Consider the following 20359-nt stretch of genomic DNA (forward strand, 5'->3'; position numbering starts at 1 on the left):
AGCATCGTCGACCCGAGCTCTATCTTGATGCTATCTTGGAGGGGTCCCGCCTTGTGGCGGAACAATGTTCGAAGGATATCATTTTCCCATGAGAACATTTGTATTATCCTGTCCTGAAATATGGAGCGGTGATGTTATGTATTATAATGCTTATGATTTACATTTTACCTCCTGTGAGGCCGTTTATGAAATCTGAGGGTTGACCAGTCGTCGGCTTCTGCCCCCACGTAGATAGTACGGGGGTGTTTGGGATAAATCTAAACACTCTTTACTCCACATTCTGGTCCTTAAAGGAGGTGTTTAGCGCAACGAACAAGGCAATCAGACTATGCGGCCTTTACCGCCCTCACTTAGCCATAGGAGTTTGACAAAAAGGTTTGGCGAAGCCCCTGGTATTCGGAAGGCTGAACTAGGGGCGCTGTACACGCCTAATCAGAGGGACCGATTCTTCGCGCGAAGCGGAAAAAAATCCCTAACGATTTGGAACCTCTCGAACAGTTGACCGGCTCTCGCCGCATCATGACAGCCAATTTTCGGTTTTCTCTACTGAGGTGCTCGTCCGAAAGAACCGGGACACAATCACAGTAGTTCTCCCTTTACTACCCTAGCCAATATAGCGGAACATAAGGTAGTAAGCACAGGAGCTGGGCAACCCAACTATTGACCAAAGACATGATTCGGAGCCGATGCATATAATGTTATAAGTTCGGGGTGCCGAACTATACTATAAAAGTGTTCAGACTTTTTATTGCCATAGTGTTGGGTGTAATGAAGCCCCTGGCGCAGTAATACGTACCGTGGTGTACATGTGCAATAAGTAATATATACAATGGATAATTAGATTTATGGTCCTAGTTGTGTCCCACTCGTCTGTTTTATCCCTAGTTCCCAAAAGTCACCGGTTCTGTCCAATCACTTTGATCCTCTTATGCTTTTGCCCTTTTGACCGTTTGACCGTCAGTTTGAAAACTTCATAACTAATTCAAACAAAATCAAAAAATGCAAATAAGATACCAAAATGTTCAGAAAAACATCACCTATATGTAAGTGTCATTTGCATTCATGAATAAAGTGTTGGGAAGTGCACATCCGAGTTTTAGCTCTTCTGATACCACCATGAATATTAAAATCTAAAAAAATTAAAATAATTCAAAACAAATATGGTGGCAAAGAACGACAAGTGTTCTAAGTGCTTGCCAAGTTTCATTAGGGAACGACATTGCTGGAAGTCGTGGCAAAATATTAATATATTTTGGAGTGCTGATTGTTTTTTTTGCCGTGACACCCACGAATGTTATTCCCTGATGAAATTTGGAGACACTTAAAACATTTGTCATTCTTTGCCACCAAATTATTTTTGAATTTTTTTGAACTTTTTTAGGTTTTACTATTCATGGTGGTAGCATAAGAGCTAAAACTCGGATGGGCACTTTCCAACAGTTTTCTCATGGATGCAAATGACACTAACATATAGGTGATGTTTTTCTGAACATTTTGGTATCTTATTTACATTTTTCTGATTTGGTATGAATTTGTTATGAAGTTTTCAAACTGACGGTCAAACGGTCAAACGGCAAAAGCATAAGAGGAGCAAAGTGATTTGGACAAAACCGGCGACTTTTGGGAATTAGGGGTAAAACAGACGAGTGGGACACAACTAGGGGCATAAATCTAATTATCCCTATATACAAAGGTGAGAAAACAGGAAAATTAGGTAATAAGCTGACGCCACCGTTCATTCACCATTGTGATGTAATTGGTACGTCGAGGCGTACTTTGTGCAAATAATGCGGTAAGCAAGTAAAGCTATTTATCATGCCGTAACCAAGGGCGAGCTGCGTGCGGGTATGTAAAACAAATATGGCGATCGTTAATAGAGACCACCTGGGGGTTCCCTTGTACGCCAGAGCTCCTTGCCTCCTTGGTGTGTTCTGCCAACGAGTCATCCGCATAGACCTCAAAAAGAGAAAGAACTCGTAATAAAAAGCAAAAGTAAAGGCGTGTGAATCCCGGTGTCGGTCAAGCCGTACAGTGGATTGCAGACGAGTTATGGCTCCGTCGATTCCCATGGTGTTTTGAGTGCGTAGTTTGTGTACGCGTGGTATTAGTGATGTTGCCTCATCGGGGCTGGGACGGAGGTCAAATTGCTAATTCGGCTCTTGTCAAGCTGAGTTGTCCTGCTGCAGTGTGGTTCGGACCCTCTTGATGATGTCCAGGGGCTCGGCAGCCGGATTGTAATGCTGCTTGAGAAGGCCGCTTTGTACCTCTGCTGCTAGGGCAGAAGTGTGCTCCTCTGTACGGAGGGAGCGTTCTGTTTTTCCATTTACCATAATGATGCCACATGGGCCGGGCATCTTGAGCTTGAGATAAGCATAGTGTGGTACCGCATTGAATCTAGCGAATGCGGTTCATCCGAACAGGGCGTGATAGCCGCTGCGAAATGCGACGATATTGAAGATCAGTTCTTCGCTTCGGAAGTTATCTGGTGAATCGAAGACCACCTCCAGCGTGATCGAGCCCGTACAACGGGCCTCTACGCCAGGTATAACTCCTTTAAAGGTAGTTATCGTGGGCTTGATTCATGAGGGATTAATGCCAATTTTGCGTAATGTATCCTGATAGAGCAGGTTGAGGCTGCTACCACCGTCCATTAGAACTCGTGTCATGTGAAATCCGTCGATGATTGGGTCGAGTACCAATGCGACCGAACCGCTATGACGGATGCTGGTTGGATGATCACGACGATCAAAGGTGATCGGGATTGACGACCATGGGTTGCATTTTGGGCGACAGGGTCTACCGCATAAACGTCCCTAAGTGCGCGCTTGCGCTCCCTTTTGGGGATGTGTGTAGCGTATATTATGTTCACCGTTCTGACTTGAGGCGGGAATTTCTTCTGCCCCCAGTGTTCGGCTGCCGGGGCTCCTCATCTTCATCCTCACTCTGTGATTCCCCTTCCTTGTTTCCTCTATTTACCTTGCTGGCTTGCTTAAAGACCCGGCAATCTCTGTTAGTATGGTTGGCCGGTTTGGCTGCGATGCCATGTATCTAGCACGGACGATCGAGTATGTGGTCCAAGCTGGATGGTCCTCCACCGTTCCTTTTATAGGGCTTCTTTCGCTGGCCGGACTTGGAGCCACTGAATCCGGCGTAGATGGTAGTGTCATCGGTGTTATCGCCGTTGCTTCGGCGCTTGTGTCTATTGCGCCGGAGCTTACTGGTGCTGTTTTTGCCCTCGGAGGGGCCTGCTTCGTTGGCTGTGTTTGTACTGCAAGCCAGCCAACTATCCTCTCCCGCGCAAAAGCGGGTCATGAGTGCCGTGAGGGCTGCCATGGATCTCGGCTTTTCTTGGCCGAGGTGGCGGGCGAGCCATTCGTCATGGATGCTATGCTTAAAGGCCGCTAGGGCTTCGGCATCCGGACAGTCAACGATCTGGTTCTTTTTGGTTAGGAACCTAGCCCAGAATTTTCTGGCTGATTCTCCAGGTTGTTGAACTATGTGGCTTAAGTCATCGGTATCGGGTGACCGGACATATGTACCTTGGAAGTTGTCAAGGAAGGCTTCTTCCAAGTCCTCCCAGCTGCCGATGGAGTCCTCGGGCAGACTATTTAGCCAGTTCGAGCTGGTCCTTTGAGCTTTAATGGGAGGTATTTGATGGCATGGAGGTCATCTCCTCGGGCCATGTGTATGTGAAGAATAAAATCTTCGATCCACAATGCGGGGTCGGTTGTTCCGTCGTATGATTCAATATTGACAGGCTTGAACCCCTTGGGGAATTCATGATCCAGCACCTCGTCTGTGAAACAGAGAGGGTGTGCGGCACCTCTATAGCGGGCCGCATCACGGCGTGTCTCCGACGACGTCCGTCTGTGGTTATCGACCCGGGTGTGATTATGTTTGTCACGTCTGAATAGGTAGTTGTTGTCCCGAGTATGGAAACGTCCTCACGATCCGTATATAGATCTGTTGTGTCCTGCTCTATTGTCCAATTCCTGCCGAAGATCGTATGTATAGTCCCGAGCTGGTATGTCCCTGTTTTTGCAAGGCGGTGGGGCGTGCTGCTTTTCGGCCTGAGTTGCCGCTTTATCCCGACCGTAGGGTGGCCATTCAGCCGCCCTGTCCCGACCACATGGTGGTCAGTCCGCACTACCCGAGGGAGATATGTGCTCCGGCACCACCTCATCGAATTGAGGTAGCAGTCTGCGCTTTGGGTAGCTCTTGGCTGGGTGGTTGAGGCCGTATTCCTCGGCTGTCAGGACATCAGTCCATCTGTCGACGAGCAGGTCTTGTTCAGCTTGAAGCTGCTATTGTTTCTTTTTCGGGCTCCTTGAAGTGGCTATGAGCTGAAGCTTAAAGCGCTCCTGCTCGAGAGGATCCTCAGGCACGATGAAGTCTTTGTTGCCAAGGCTTGTCTCCTCCTCGGAAGGTGGAAGGTAACTATTGTCCTCCGAGTCATCTTCTATGGCATGTTTGTCAGGGTTGTCTTGCCTGCTGTCGTGTTCTTGTTCGGATGTAGCCCCGAGAGGGTCTTCATTGTTTTCGGCGTCGCCCGGAGTACTATTTTATCCGGTGCCAGTGTTGTCGTCCTTTGAGCGGCGGGGCTCGGGGCGGCATTTGGGCCGCCGGCGCTTGGACTGTGTCTCGGAGGTTTTATTCGCATCTGGCTCTTCTTTGTCGTCGCCAGATTCTTTAGGTGTATCAACCATGTATACGTCGTGCGAAGAGGTAGCCGTCCAACGTCCAGTGAATGGCGGGTCTTGGCCTTGCTCCTTGTCGGCATCGTCGTCCATACCGTCAATGTCTTCGGAGCCATAGTCAAGCACGTCGGTTAAGTCATCGACGGTGGCTATGAAGTGGGTTGCGGGCGGGAAGCAAAATTCCTCATCATCTGTCTCTAGCTCGAACCGGACATAGTTCGGCTGTGAGTCCTTCTCCAAGGACAAATACTTTAAAGATTTTAGCACGTCACCAAAAGGCGAGTGCTGGAAAACGTCAGTGGCACTAAACTCAAAGATCGATAATCGATCTAGCTCGGTGTCTACGGGCGTACACAGTCTGGAACTTATAGCCAGAGATGAGTCCGAAGTTCCATTAAAGCAAAGGGCATCGAGTCCATGTGCGGTTCCAACACCGCGGACTCAGTGGCCTCGTATGGCTCTTTGGCTCTAAGGTCGTTGCAGCCGCAGGAACCATCTCCTGGGTGTGGTCTGATGACAGATTTAAGTCACGTTCATCAAGATGAGGGGGAGCGATCGCTGCGGGCTCAAATCCCTCGAAGATCAGGTCTCCCCGGATATCCGCGGCGTAGTTTACGCTACTGAGTCCGACTTGATGGCCAGGGCCATAGCTGTCGATCTGCTCCAGATGGCCAAGCAAGTTGGCCCGCAGTATGAAGCTGCCGAATACGAAGATCTGTCCGGGGAGGAAGATACCACCTTGGACAGCGTCATTATTAACGATTGAAGGGGCTATCGAACCTTTTGTCGACGACACAGTGGAACTCTCAATGAAAGCACCAATGTCGGTGTCAAAACCGGCGGATCTCGGGTAGGGGTTCCCGAACTGTGCGTCTAGGATCGATGGTAACAGGAGACAGGGTACACAATGTTTATCCAGGTTCAGACGCTCTCTACGGAGGTAATACCCTACGTCCTGCTTGATTGATATTGATGAATATGGGTGTTACACAGAGTTGATCTACCATAAGATCGTAATGGCTAAACCCTAGAAGCCTAGTCTATGAATATGGTAATGAGTATATATGTGTTGTCCTTTCCGGACTATCCCCTTCGGTTTATATAGACACCGAGGGGATCTAGGGTTTACATGGAGTCGGTTACGTAAGAAGGAATATTCGGTCACCAAGCTTGCCTCCCACGCCCAGTAGAGTCCAACCCGAGCACAGTGCAGTCTTCGGCCTTCATGTCTTCACGGCCCATCAGTCTGGCCCATGGATAACAGGTTGGATGCCCGAGGACCATTAGTCTAGGACTCCCTCAGCCGCTTCGGCCCGTCGCCGCCCCCCGTTGCCCAGCTGTGAGACCCCCTGCCGCCATGGCTGCGCCCTCATCCGATCGAGCCCGCCCGCGCACACACTGATGTGCCCCTCGTAATATAAGTACCGAGGTCGTCATTGTAAACTTGGAAAAAGGTGTCACAAATTGAACTCCCTTATGGTTAACATTTAACAGGAAAGGAACATCACCTCGATATATAGCTTCTCCAGGCACAGAAAGCATCTCAGGAAACTGACAACTTGCTTCAGGTCGGGCCCGATAGATTCTAGTGCCAAGACCTTCACCATGCGCAGTTTTGGGGTTAAGCTTGCCGGAATCATTTTCTGGATGATAGACGAACAAACATCTTCAAAATTAGAAATAATGTTAATTTGTAGAAGGAGAGGTAGAAGGCGGCTGTTGTACCTGAACGGGTGTGGATCAAATAACAAGTTCGGAGTATTTGTCAGACGAGTAGCCCACCACTGTCAATTTTGGCGTACAAATGACATTGATTCTTGTTGGACCTTCTTGATCAACTACAAGTAATCTCTCAAGTGCAGGTGTGTCCTGGATGACCATACCGTGGTCCACCTTTTGTGATGTTCCTGTCGCACCAGTAACACACATAAATAGTCCGGAGAGTCATGGAGGTGATGTGGAAGGTACTCAACCCATTGATCACCTGAAGACGAAGGACCTCGAGTGCAGTACAGCCACGGAGCAGGCGCTCCATGTCACCCTTTGAGAGGAAGACGGTGATGAGATCGAGGTGCTTTCGTCGTGGTAGAATAAGAGCGGGCGCGTCATTAAGGGGCGGGAAACGACACTTCCTGAACTTGGCGACGCGCAGCGTGGGCGCGAGGCGGAGTGCGGACGTTGTCAGCGACTGCATATGCCCATCATCAAAAGTGAGATCCTCGAGATGATATAGGGTGGGGGATCGGAACCAGTCGTCAAGCTTGGCTTGGTCCTTGCCGTTGGAACGGAACTTGCTCATTGTAAGGCCTTTGGTTGGGCCAAGGATCTTGGAGAACGCATCCAAGCTTTTGATATAGACATGGCAGAACTCATGGGTGTCGATGAGGTAAAGAGGGCTGGAGTTCCATAGGGGGCGCCACCACCGGGAAAGGAGGGTTGTCCGCGCCCCATATTTGATTGGGAGGAGGGAGATGATGACTCTCAACATATCATCGGGGAGGCTGCTGATTAAGTCTAGGCCTGGTGGAGTCGCTTGCGGTTCTAGCTCGCCCTGCCTCCATTTGTTGGCAGCCCCATTCTCCATCTCCGGAGTCTCCTTGTCAGCGGCACTTTCTGATAGAAATGGGAGTACAGGGAATATTTAGTTAAAAAAGGGCAATAGAAAAGTGTATTGGTAACTAGAAGTTATTAGGTAGGGATATAGTAAGAAAAGGGAATAACAATTGGTTGCTTAAATACTACACAATTCATTTGACATTGGTGGGTAAGTCAACATATATAGATAGTTGAAAAGAAAACTTACTTTGAACAAAGTTTGGACGGATGATTTTGTCAGGGAAGTTAGCATATATCTCATGACCAGGCCCTTCTATGTGCAGTGCAATTTTAGTGCCAGCTTTCAATACATAAAACTTTGCAATTTCATTCCAAAATCCAGTGCCAAAATAGGAGTCACCACGTTCATCAAGACTTACAGTAGCAACGGTTGTAAATTCATGATTTGTGTGTAGTAGACATTCGTGGAGCCTTAATGTATGTAAAGGGAAAAATTGTGCACTACATAATCTGTTGCATAGCGACGGATATCCTACAGAAAATGGTAGGATTGTTAAAGAAAATATGATAACATGCAAATATGGGCCCAAATTGAAAAAACTGTACAACAGTTGAAATCGAAGGACAAAAGTCTATAATTAAACAGATAGGGTAAACATGATGTCATGGAAATATGAGAGTAATCGAAAGAACAATACATCATTAATTTGCCTAATATAGAAAGAAGAGGGGGGAAATCCCCTTTGACGTATATGGTGCATGTGGCTCCTTTTATCCAAATGTAGCAATATTTAGAATATGTCCAGGAAAGTAGGCCATGCCAACTGATTTAGGGTGAGATTGAACATACTGCATGCGTCCTCAAGTTATCTGGTACGATGAGATGGAATCTCTGGCGGCGATCGCCAAGTCCTGAAGGGTCGGCGCACTGTACATTCTATGAATGAAAGAAACCCCTCAAATCAGCTCGAATAAAAATGAATTCATGGCGATTTCCGCTGGGTGATTAAAGGAGGCAGATGAACTGGGATAAGAGATGAGATAATATCTCGTTACATTAGTTACATTGTCGTCCATGAGAAAGAACCCTCAGTATGTCAGATTCCCCAACCGAGCGGAGCTGGGTCGACCGCGAGCAGCGTCGAGAAAGTCGATGGCGATAGGCGGCGACAAGCGGAAGTGGCGAAATGCGGTGGGCTTTGCTAGCAGCCTGGTAGCGGCGGCAGGCGTCGAGCTGAGTGTTTACCACGGCGATAGGCGGTGCCATGGCATAGACGCAGAGGAGCTTGTGCAGGTGTGAATGGGGAACGTACCGGAGGGGCCGAGGGGGTGGCGGGCGGGGTGAGGGTTTTTGTGACGTGGGGATGGTGAGGGTTTTCTTTTTTAATTTTTGAATTGGGTGGTGAGGGTTTTTTGTCCCACAAAATTTTTTGGGGCCCCCGGTTTGCTAGAGCGAACCATGTGTGATTGACGTACCAGGCAAAATGAAAGTCATTGCACACAATTTCAATTTTGGGAACCGTGTGTGATTGACGTACTACCTCCGTCCTGATTTATTGGTCCCCCGCTATAATTTTTACCAAAATTTGGCGAAATATTTAACATACTCAGACATAGATAATAATCATGCACGTACATGAGCTTAGTTCAACCATAAGTACATAGTTCAACCGTCATTAAGCATACTCAAGCATACATTGTTCGATCCATCCCACATCTCATCTCACATGGGACCAGCACAATCCTGAAGCTTCTCCAGGTACTCGGCATACGCGCCGTGTGCCACCCTGCGAGAATACTTCTACTTGAAGGAGCCAATGGTCCGTCCTCTTGCATGCGCCATAACACATAGATACGCGTCATGAATCTTGTGGTTGCAAAATGGGAATCCATAGCTGTCATTCCAGGTGCTAATACGCCTGTTATGTGTTCCCGCATAAAGCTCCCTCAGGATTCGCCTCTTGTATCTCCTCTGGGCATCTTCATCCTCGCTGTTCACATCATCAGACAGCACCTATACAAATAGTAAAAAAATTGACATCAAATCACTAATTACATGACGTGAAGTAGGATTAGGAATTTATGGCTATTTATTTATACATATCCAGAGATCATGGTTCAACTTTTAAGCACAGTCGTCTATGTACAGACCAATCTTGAAGAAAATAATGGCACAAACATAGGTAGGTCATTCAAAATCTATTGTCAAGTCCTAGCTAGGAATTATTAGCACGAACACTAACCCTAGTCGGATTACTAGCAGAAATCATTTCCACAGATGAAACAACTAATCACTTATCACCTGTACCATTCAAAGAATCAATACACTACACGGATCTAATGAAACTTACTCAGATTTCATGGACTGGGAGAACATAACCACAAGATTTCTATTCCAAAAAGGGGGAGGAAGGAGTAACCAGAGAAACCCTATGATATATTTGACACATAAATGGGTATAGATGACTAACCAGTTGTCCGTCGTCGTCGCCGGAGTGGTTGTCGGAGTCGTCGCCCGAGTGGTCATCGAAGTCAGTGTGGAACTCCGCCTCTGGCTGTGGAAGCTCGACGTCGTCGACAACGTCAGGGTGTAGCGATAACTCGCCGGCGGTGATGGCAACCTCTGTCTCCATCTCCACACCGTGCGCCGGTGCTTTAGCAGCCCGGGCGTTGCCACTCCCTCCGATGGGGTGCTTCGGCGGCATCCTCATACACTGAGGGCTTTGAGGACTGAGAGCGGCGTCGAGGATGCAAGCGGAGAGAGAGGATTGTGTGTGCGTAGCAAGGATGGGAGGTGCGGCCGCTCGGGTGCACCATTAATATGGAGTAGTGTGAGTTGTGGGAGAGAGGCGGGCGGCGGTCAAACTGATGGCTCGCCTCCCGGTGAGCCTGCGCACCGGACTGCTGGCATGCCTACCAAAGTTTCACACAGCTACTTGCACGCCTCCCGATGACACTGCGCAGCGAGCACGCCTCCGTCAGTTCACACACATGCACGCACGCCTCCCCGTCTGCCTACGCGACAGACTGCTCGCATGCGTCCCGTCAACTCACATCTGCTCACATGCCACTCGGGTCACGCGGCGGCACATATATTGTTTTTCTATTTGGATGATTAATGCTGCTACTTTATTGCTTAACCGAAGCATGGCACGTATCCATTATTGGTCTAACGCTCACGGTTCGAATAAATAATCCGTTTGGGATATTGGTTCCTAATTATTAATAATCTCCCGTCTGTAATTAGCTAAAGATTACATCATAGATGGTCTCAAATTTGACAAAAAAAGTACAATGCCACTTTGTGTTGGTGTCCATATGACAACATGATAAGTTTCATGAACTTCAAATAAGTTTTGGATGTACTAGAATTTAAAAATCAAGATTCTCAATGTTTGAAATTTGTTTCACAGGGAGTAAACATGCACCCAGTGAGACACATGTGTCTTTGCAATTCATTTAGGTGCACTGTCATGTGTGCATGTAGCTCAAATTAGGTTTTTGCACATTATACCCATAGAAAATCAATCAATCAATGTAATAAAACATCTTAATGATCTCTGTGATTTTTTTGAAATTGAAACGTCCCTCCTTTGGTAACATGTATGTTCATTGCGGGATAATTATGTTAACATGCATCATAGTTGCAGTGGATTCGCGGTGTGTGTGGGTGTGTGCGTCTAGGGGTGATATGTCTCCAACGTATCAATAATTTATGAAATATTCATGCTATTATATTATCCATCTTAGATGTCCCTAAAACTTTGAACCCATAAATATCACATGAGTGTTAGCAATTGTGAAAGATTAAATGATAGTTGAGTATGTGGAGTTTGCTGAATCAAAGCTCTTACATAGACCCTTCCTGAAAATAAGATGAATTGCAATTGTTTGATGACTAAGAGCACGGTTTGTTAGTTTTCAAGAAAGTTTATGATCTATACTTTAACATGTGAATAGCTTGTTACTTGATCATGAGAAGTTTCATGAGTTGAGCTACTGTTATGATATATAATGATGCTAGGATAAGTGGTTGGAACTATCATGGATGAAACTTATGCACTTGCTAGCATTCACACTTCATAAATGATTTATTTTATCATTTACCTACTCGAGGACGAGCAGGAATTAAGCTTGGGGATGCTGATACGTCTCCAACGTATCTATAATTTATGAAGTATTCATGCTATTATATTATCCATATTAGATGTTTTATATGCATTTATATGCTATTTTATATGATTTTTGGGACTAACCTATTAACCTAGAGCCCAGTGCCAGTTTCTGTTTTCCCCTTGTTTTTGAGTATTGCAAAAAAGGAATACCAAACGGAGTCCAATTGACGTGTCAATTTTTGATGATTTTTTATGGACCAAAAGAAGCCCCCGGAGTGAAAGAGTTGGGCCAGAAGAGTCCCGAGCCATCCACGAGGGTGGGGGCGCGCCCCATCCTCCTGGGCCTGGGCCCCTATCTCGTGGATGACTCAGAGACCCCCCTGACGTGAAACCGATGTCAAAAACTCCTATAAATACAGAAACCCCCAGAAAATAACTCAGACCGGAAGTTCCGCCGCCGCAAGCCTCTGTAGCCACAAGAAATCAATCTAGGCCATCATCACCGAAGGGCATGGAGGAGGATCCTGGAGGGGCCATCATCACCATGAAGGCCAAGGACCAGAGGGGGAACCTCCCTCCATCCAGGGGTAAGGCCATGGAGGAGGAAGCACAAGGGGGAGAACCTCTCCTCCACTCTCTCGGTGGCGCCGGAGTGCCATCGGGAGGGGAATCATCGCCGTGGTGATCGTCTTCATCAACATCACCATCATCATCACCATCCTCATCTATTTTACGCGGTGCAATCTCCCGCACCCCGCTGTAATCCCTACTTGAACATGGTGCTTTATGCCACATATTATGATCCAATGATGTGTTGCCACCCTATGATGTTTTGAGTAGATATCCTTTGTCTTTGGGTTGATTGATGATCTAGATTGGTACGAGTTGTATGTTTTATTTTTGTGCTGTCCTATTGTGCCCTCCGTGTCGCGCAAGTGTGAGGGATTCCCGCTATAGGGTGTTGCAATACGGTCATGATTCGCTTATAGTGGGTTGCTTGAGTGACAGAAGCATAAACCCGAGTAAGGGGGTTGTTGCGTATGGGATAAAGGGGACTTGATGCTTTAATGCTATGGTTGGGTTTTACCTTAATGATCTTTAGTAGTTGCGGATGCTTGCTAGAGTTCCAATCATAAGTGCATATGATCCAAGAAGATAAATTATGTTAGCTTATGCCTCTCCCTCATATGAAATTGCAATGACGACTATCGGTCCTGTTAACAATTGCCTAGGACAATTCCGCACACTGACCCATCATTATTCCACACTCGCTATTTATAATATTTAGTAATATATTCTAACTTTATGATAACATCACCTACTTTCATGTTTTAGCTCTCCGATACCATGCAAAGTTATCCTCTTCATACCCACAACGTAGTTTTATTTCTCGTTCCTAGTTGGAAGCAAACGTTCGGTGTACGTAGAGTCGTATCAGTGGCAGATAGGACTTGAGAGAATATTGATATTAATTTTAGCTCCTTGTGGGTTCAACACTCCATACTTATCACTTCCACCTTTGGGAATTGCTACGATGATTCCCTGCACTTGGGGATTATCAAGCTCTTTTCTGGCGCCGTTGCCGGGGAGCAATAGCGTGGGGTTGATATTCTCATGTGTGCTTGTTTGCTTTCTTCACTAAGTAGATTTTGTTTTTCCTTTTTTGTTTCTGTTTAGTTGTGGGTGAAACATAAAAAAAATAAAGAATGAAAATACAAAAAAAATTACTAGCCTCTCATACCTAAAAAGTTTTTCAATAAGAGAAGTGATTGGAAGGTTATGCATTGGAGAAGTGAGGGTCGACCTTGAACACTTGCGTTCATGCTCATGGAAACAATGTAAAAAAATTCATGGAAGATTCTCTGAAAATAATTATCCCCTTGTATATATCCATTGTATTATAAAAATAATGTGCCAAGCCTTGGTTTTAGGATGATTAGATTGCTTGTTTACTTTTGCAGTACAAAAACAGAAACTTTGGCTGTAGCGCGTGATTTTACATTTTTTACTGGAAGTCAAATGGGTCTGAAACTTTTTGCACATTACTTATGTACAAATTTTTAAATTTTCATATATTTTTAGAATTTTTTGGAGTTACATAAGTCTACTAAACTTCCAGATTACTACAGACTATCCTGTTTTTGACAGATTCTGTTTTCTATGACTTGTTCGCTTATTTTGATGAATCTATGGGTAGTATCGGGGGTTATGAACCATGGTGAAGTTGGAATACAGTATATATAGTTCTAATATGAAATTGGAATAAGTTTGCAACAGTACCTAAAGGTAGTGATTTGCTTTATTATACTAATGCATCTCACAAAGTTTTTGTTAAAGTTTTGTGTGGATGAAGTATTCAAAGAGCGAGGAGTTACCGATGTGAGAAGAATAAAGAGAGGCAATAGCTCAAGCTTGGGGATGCCCAAGGCACCCCAAGTAAATATTCTAAGGATACTCAAGCATCTAAGCTTGCGGATGCCCCGGTTGGCATCCCATCTTTCTTCTTCAACAATTATCGGTATACCTCGGTTTTTTGTTTTGTTCACATGATTTGTGTCCTTTGTGTTTTTTGATTTTCCTTTAAGAACCATGCTAGTATGAGATATCCCTTCAATGATTTATAGAATGCTTCATGTGCTTCACTTATATATTTTAAGTATGATCTTATAGAATTGCTCTTTGTGCTTCACTTAAATCTTTTGAGTATGGTTTTATAGAATGCTTCGTGTGCTTCACTTATATATTTTGAGCTTGGATATTGGTTTGTCTATATTAATTGTAGAATTCTCCATGAACTTCAATTATATCTTTTGGATTATGAATAATATTATAATCTAAAGTGGATCTGGAAGAGTGTCAACTTTAGTTAGTAATGATTCCACTATTTCGAATGAGAAGAATTTTGCTTATGTGATGACTAGTGAAATTTCTATGCTTGTAGATCATGAACATAATGCTTTATGTGCTGGTTATATTGTTTAACTCATTCGTGATGCTACTGAAAATTATTATGAGGGAGGAATACATGCTTGTAGGAGTTGCAATAATATCAAGTTTCCTCTGTATGTGCTTAAAGTTTTGAGGTTATACTTGTTTTGCCTTCCTATGCTAGTTGATTCTTGTTCCCATAAATTGTGTGCTCACAAAATCCCTAGGCATAGGAAGTGGGTTAGGTTTAAATGTGCTATTCATATTCTTCATGATGCTCTCTTTATGTTTCAATTATTATCTTTTATGTGAGCATCATTGAAATCCTCATGCCTAGCTAAAAGGCATTAAAGAAAAGCGCTTGTTGGGAGACAACCCAATATTTACCCTTACTGTCTTTGTGTGTTCTCATGATTAAGCTAATGTATTAACCATGTATTATAGATTTTGTTTCAATAAAGTGCCAAGTAAGACCTTTGGGAAGACTTGGGTGAATGTTAACGTGATCTTGCTATAAAAAACAGGAACTTTGCGCTCACGAGATTAGCTGTCATTTTTTACAGAAGAGTGCGATTGAGTTGATTCTTTTTCAGAAGATTAACAGACAAATTCCTCACATCCACAAATTTATTTCATAATTTTTGGAGTAGGAGAAGTATGATTGGTATTCAGATCATTACAGACTGTTCTGTTTCTTTCAGATTCTATTTTCATTGCATAGTTTGCTCGTTTTCTAGTTTCTATGGCTTATATTTCTCAATATATATTGTAGAAATGATATGGCACAGTAGGCATTGTGTGAGAACAATTATGAACCTTGTATTTGATAGTACCAAAGTGAATGGTTTACTCTTTATCATTCTAACCTATCTTACGAAGTTCCGTTAAGTTTTGTGTGATTGAAGTTTTCAATCTTTGGGTGAGATATCGATATGAGGAGAATAAGGAGTGGGAAGACCCTAATCTTGGGGATGCCCAAGGCACCCGAAGGTAATATTCAAGGAATACTCAAGCGCCTAAGCTTGGGGATGCCCCGGAAGGCATCCCCTCTTTCATCTTCAAAACTATCGGTATACCTTACTCGGAGCTATATTTTTATTCGTCACATGATATGTGTCTTGCTTGGAGCATATTTTCAATTTTACTTGCTGTTTGAATAAAATCATTGAATCTGAAATCTTGAATGAAAAAGAATCCTCCCATGGCTAGTTAATTATTTGACTACTCAGTGTTCTTCACTTATATCTTTTTGGAGTAGTTTGTCATTTACTCACATGCTTCACAAATATCCTATGAGTAAATGGTTGAATGAATTGAATATCATAAATCTGAATTTATATACATTTCATATGCTTACAACATGGGGAGTAATGACTTCACACATAATAAGTATAGGTAGTAAACTTATTGGAAGTTAGCAAACGTAGGATTGGTCACTTGAACAATTCATGAAAGAATATTGAAGGAAGAGATATTTCACATATAAATATACTATCTTGGACATCTTTTGTAATTGCGAGCACTCATTAAAATATGACACGCTAAAAAGTTGATGTTGGACAATGAAGACAACTTAATGGGTTATGTTTTCCTATATTCGAAATGTTATATTGTCTTGGATCATCCAACATGTTGAGCTTGTCTTTCCCCCTCATGCTAGCCAAATTCTTTGCACCAAGTAGAGATACTACTTGTGCTTCCGAATATCCTTAAACCCAGTTTTGCCATGAGAGTCCACCATATCTACCTATGGATTGAGTAAGATCCTTCAAGTAAGTTGTCATTGTTGCAAGCAATAAAAATTTCTCTCCAAATATGTATGATCTATTAATGTGGAGAAAATAAGCTTTATACGATCTTGTGATGTGGAAGAAATAAAAGCGACAGACTGCATAATAAAGGTCCATATCACAAGTGGCAATATAAAGTGACGTTCTTTTGCATTAAGATTTTGTGCATCCAACCATAAAAGCGCATGACAACCTCTGCTTCCCTCTACGAAGGGCCTATCTTTTACTTTTATCTTCTACCCTTATACAAGAGTCATGGTGGTCATCACCTTTCCTTTTTACACCTTTTCCTTTGGCAAGCACTTTGTGTTGGATCGATCCGGATATATATATCCACCTGGATGTAGGTTCTAATAAATTATTATTGTTGACATTACCCTTGAGGTAAAAGGTTGGGAGGCGAAACTATAAGCCCCTATCTTTCTCTCTGTCCGATTAAAATTTGAACCCATAAATATCACATGAGTGTTAGCAATTGTGAAAGACTAAATGATAGTTGAGTATGTGGAGTTTGCTAAATCAAAGCTCTTACATAGCCCTTCCCGAAAATAAGATGAATTGCAATTGTTTGATGACTAAGAGCATGGTTTGTTAGTTTTCAAGAAAGTTTATGATCTATACTTTAACATGTGAATAGCTTGTTACTTGATCATGAGAAGTTTCATGAGTTGAGCTACTGTTATGATATATAATGATGCTAGGAAAAGTGGTTGGAACTATCATTGATGAAACTTATGCACTTGCTAGCATTCACACTTCATAAATTATTTCTTATATCATTTACCTACTCGAGGACGAGCAGGAATTAAGCTTGGGGATGCTGATACGTCTCCAACGTATCTATAATTTATGAATTATTCATGCTATTATATTATCCATCTTAGATGTTTTATATGCATTTATATGGTATTTTATATGATTTTTGGGACTAACCTATTAACCTAGAGCCTAGTGCCAGTTTCTGTTTTCCCTTGTTTTGAGTATTGTAGAAAAGGAATACCAAACTGAGTCCAATTGACGTGCCAATTTTTGATGATTTTTATGGACCAAAAGAAGCCCCCGGAGTGAAAGAGTTGGGCCAGAAGAGTCCCGAGCCGTCCACGGGAGTGGGGGGCGCGCCCCACCCCCTGGGCGTGGGCCCCTATCTTGTGGACGACTCGGAGACCCCCCTGACGTGAAACCGACGTAAAAAATTCCTATAAATACAGAAACCCCCAGAAAATAACCTAGATCAGAAGTTCCACCGCCGCAAGCCTCTGTAGCCACAAGAAATCAACCTAGGCCCTCTCTGGCACCCTGCCGGAGGGGGCCATCATCACCGGAGGGCATGGAGGAGGATCTCGGAGGGGCCATCATCACCATGAAGGCCAACGACCAGAGGGGGAACCTCCCTCCATCCAGGGGGAGGCCATGGAGGAGGAAGCACAAGTGGGAGAACCTCTCCTCCTCTCTCTTGGTGGCGCCGGAGTACCATCGGGAGGGGAATCATCGCCGTGGTGATCGTCTTCATCAACATCACCATCATCATCACCATCCTCATCTCTTTTACGCGATCCACTCTCCCGCACCCCGCTGTAATCCCTACTTGAACATGGTGCTTTATGCCACATATTATGATCCAATGATGTGTTGCCATCCTATGATGTTTTGAGTAGATATCCTTTGTCTTTGCATTGATTGATGATCTAGGTTCGTACGAGTTGTATGTTTTATTTTGGTGATGTCCTATTGTGCCTTCCGTGTCACGCAAGTGTGAGTGATTCCCTCTATAGGGTGTTGCAATACGTTCATGATTCTCTTATAGTGGGTTGCTTGAGTGACAGAAGCATAAACCCGAGTAAGGGGGTTGTTCCGTATGGGATAAAGGGGACTTGATGATTATTTGCTATGGTTGACTTTTACCTTAATGATCTTTAGTAGTTGCGGATGCTTGCTAGAGTTCCAATCATAAGTGCATATGATCCAAGAAGATAAATTATGTTAGCTTATGCCTCTACCTCATATGAAATTGCAATGACGACTACTGGTCTTGTTTACAATTGCCTAGGACAATTCCGCACACCGACCCATCATTATTCCACACTCACTATTTATAATATTTAGTAATATATTCTAACTTTATGATAACATCACCTACTTTCATATTTTAGCTCTCCGATACCATGCAAAGTTATCCTCTTCATACCCACAACGTAGTTTTATTTCTCGTTTCTAGTTGGAAGCAAACGTTCGGTGTACGTAGAGTCGTATCAGTGGCAGATAGGACTTGAGAGAATATTGATCTTAATTTTAGCTCCTTGTGTGTTTGACACTCCATACTTATCACTTCCACCTTTGGGAATTGCTATGACGATTCCCTGCACTTGGGGATTATCAGGGTGTGGGGGGTTGCTCGCAGTACACTACATGTTGTGAGCCACCGTGTGAGTTGGCCGTTTTGTTATTCAGGCTGGTGCGACATCAGAGTCGTGAAATCATTATTTGAAACATTACACAACCCTTACTACATAAATGTTTTGCCACATGCAGTCGATGGTTGTCCTACATGACACTCGATACTCGCGTGTGACACTTTCTGTGGGCCCGCGAGGTCGTCGTCCATCACTTTGACGAACAACCGGCAATGAGATTAATCTGACCAGCAAGGTAGAATCTTTTTTGTTTGTGTTATGGGGGTACATAGTATGCGTCGAAAAGGTGGGAGGGGACTAGCATATATACTATACGTATGCGTCCATGAACAAGTACACCTCACTCAGTGTCGGGACTTTTTGGTTACCGAGGCACGTGCCACATCAAAATTGTAAAATTGGTTATTCAAACATCACACAACACATTTTTGGGCCACATGCATATATATCCTAGCTAGGACACTCACGTGTGACGCTTCCATCTGTGGGCCCACGAGGCCATCGTCGATGCATGCATGCATGCATCACTTTGACCTACATCGGGAGAGGTTATAATTAATTTCACCATCGATGAGGATTCTTTTGGTTTGTACATATATTACGGCAGGAGCATATAGTATGCAGTGAAGAGGGGGGGGGGAGGGGACCATCATATGTAGTACGCTTGATATGAACCTCGCTCTGTGTGGGTGCATGGTTTACGGTTTTTGAGGCATGTGGCACATCAAAGATGTGCATTTTGGGTATTCAACATATATATGTTTGGCCCACACGCAAAGCGGTGGTGGTTGTCCTCTTGCACCCACTTAAGCGGTTATCAGCGATATCAATGCTTTCCATTTGTGGCCTCGCTTGGTCCATCACTTCTTTTTTCCTGACAACATGAGAGGTTAATTTGACTTAGGAGGGGATTATTATTTTTGCTCTGGGATGACATGCATGATACACTTTGAGCACACACACATGCATGTGTACTCATGAATCCCTCCCATCGAGTCGAAGTGGCTAGTACAACGACACCATCATGTACCGATCTCGCTCTGTGTGGGGAGCTAGTGTACGATTTTTGACACACGCACCAGATCAATGTTGTGTATTCAAACATGCATGCACGCATCACCTCCATACATATGCATGTACTGGTTGCCTTCAAACAATACACTCCCTCGCGTGGTTATCGGTGACAAGCCTATATATTCGTGGGCCCGCGTTGACATCCATGATCACCTTGACCAACAACATGATAGGTTACCATGGTGGATTCTTCATTTGGTTCGTGTTATCGTAGTATAGGTCATGGAGAGATTCAGACCTTATTAAGTTTGGGCGCATATACTATGCATGCATGCATGCATATATGAATCCCCGTCATTGGCTTGAAGTGTGGTGTAACATACATATGCATCGTGAACCTAACGCTCACTCAGTGTGGGGATTTCTAGTTCGAAATCATGGTGCCACATCAAAGTTGTTCCATTGTTACTCAAAAACACACCTCTCCATACATATGTTTGGGCCACACGCATGTAGTGGTTGTCTTCGGGGACTAGCTACTTGCGTGATTATTGGCGAGCTAGCCCATCTCCGGGGTCGCATGGACGACCATCACTTTGACCAACAACAAGAGAGATGTTGTACGACCAAGGTGGATTATTCTTGGCCCGTTTTATGATCCATCTTGGTGAGATATATGCCTCTCTGGCCCGCCGACTGAAAGTGTGTGGGGGGTGCTACATCGCACTTTGCTAGGTGTACCTCGGTTGGGGGGCATGCACTCATAGCTTAATTAGGATTCCCTTCGTGGTGACATGAGGGGGTGGGGGCTGCTAGCTACTTCACACTTTGCTAGGTGAACCTCGGTT

This window comes from Triticum dicoccoides, chromosome 7A (assembly GCF_002162155.2).
Source record: "Triticum dicoccoides isolate Atlit2015 ecotype Zavitan chromosome 7A, WEW_v2.0, whole genome shotgun sequence".
Lineage (NCBI taxonomy): Eukaryota > Viridiplantae > Streptophyta > Magnoliopsida > Poales > Poaceae > Triticum > Triticum dicoccoides.